This window comes from Tachyglossus aculeatus, chromosome 5 (assembly GCF_015852505.1).
Source record: "Tachyglossus aculeatus isolate mTacAcu1 chromosome 5, mTacAcu1.pri, whole genome shotgun sequence".
In the NCBI taxonomy this organism is placed as follows: Eukaryota; Metazoa; Chordata; class Mammalia; order Monotremata; family Tachyglossidae; genus Tachyglossus; species Tachyglossus aculeatus.
Window position 1 is genome coordinate 96,545,475 of NC_052070.1, and position 1,668 is coordinate 96,547,142.

Below are 1,668 nucleotides of genomic sequence, written 5' to 3' on the forward strand. Positions count from 1 at the left end.
TTTACCTCAGGTCACACAGCAAAGAAGTGGTGGAGCTGTTTGAAGTGAGAGAGGCTGATAGCAGGGAGATCAGAGAGGAGGCTGAAACAATAGTCCAGCTGTGATACAATCAGAGCTGTTGCTAGAGGAGCAGCTGTTTGGGGGAAGAGGAGGGGGCAGACTGGGAGTTGTTGTGTAGGATGGAACTGACCATGCAACCTTGTTTCACTCCAAGGGTGATGGATAAGGTGTCAGACGTGGCACCTTCAACTCTAACTCTCCCAACCATTTCTTTACACACTAGCATGAAGATTCTGGTGGCCCCTGAAGACAGTAAGCTCCTTGTGGGCAGGGTTCACCTAAGCTCTCTGTTGTATTTTCCCAAGTCCTTAGTACAGTGCTCTGCACACAGTAACTGCGCAATAAATACCATTGATCGATTGAACTCTCCAGCCAGTCAAATTTATTTGGCAACTGACGAAGACTTTGCCTGTTGATGGTCTCCAATCAATCATGCAGTGCATTTATTCAGCACTCACATATTCAATCTCTCTAAATCCTGTCCATTCAACTTGCACAACTTTGCTAAAATCCTCCCTTTCCTTCCCAATCCAAACTGCTACCAAGTCAATCCAATCACTTATCCTATCCCACCTTGATTACTGCATCAGCCTCCTTGCTGATCTCCCTGCTTCATGCCTCTCCCCACTCTGGTCCATACTTCAGTTTTTTGCCCAGATTATTTTTCTACAAAAATGTTCAATCCACGTTTCCCCACTCCTCAAAATCCTCCAGTGATTGCCCATCCACCTCTTCATCAAACTGCAATTCCTTGTTATTGTTGTTGTCTTATGCTGTGAGTCGTGTCTGACCCATAGTGATGCCGTGGACACATCTCCCAGAATGCCCCATCTCCATCTGCATTCAGGTAGTGTATCCATAGAGTTTTCTTGGTAAAAATACAGAAGCTTTTTACCATTGCCTCCTTCAGTGCAGTAAACCCGAGTCTCTGCCCTTGACTCTCTCCAATGCTGCTGCTGCCAAACACAGGTGAGTTCTGACTTGTTGCAGATTGCCTTCCACTCGCTAGCCACTACCCAAGCTAAGAATGGAATGGGTAGGCCTCTGCTTGACTCTCCCTCCCATAGTCGAGACTGGTAGAGTATTGGAAATTCTCCAGGTGTGACCCCGAGAGGTGAGCAATTCCTTAACATCGCTTTAAAGCACTCAATCACTTTGACCCCCTCCTTCCTTACCCCTCTGCTCTCCTACCACAACCCAACTGGCACACTTCACTCCAATACTGCCAACCTACTCACTGTACCTTGATCCCATCTATCTTTCCGCCCATGTCCTGCTTCTGGCCTGGAATACCCTTCCTCTTCATATCTGACAGACAATGACTCTCCCCACCTTCAAAGCCTTATTGAGGGCATATCTTCTCCTAGAAGCCTTCCCTGACTAGGCCCTCATTTCCTCTTCTCCCACTCCCTTCTGCATCCCCTGCACTAGGATTTGCACCCTTTATTCACCCCCTCCCTCAGCCCCACACCACTTACATACATAATTTATTTATATTAATGCCTGTCCCCCCCTCTGGACTGAAAGCTCATTGTGGTCAGGGAACGTGTCTACCAACTCGGTTACATTGTACTCTTCCAAGTGCTTAGTACAGTGCTCCGTACATAG

The 1,668-nt window shown here is 47.4% G+C and overlaps 1 non-coding gene across 1 annotated transcript; it reads right to left on the reverse strand.

The window, feature by feature from the left end:
* Window positions 1-1,039: 1,039 nt before the first annotated feature.
* LOC119929030 lies at window positions 1,040-1,177 on the reverse strand. The gene has a single exon (XR_005451173.1). It is a non-coding gene; the product is annotated as a small nucleolar RNA SNORA7 (small nucleolar RNA).
* Between the last annotated feature and the right edge of the window lie 491 nt (window positions 1,178-1,668).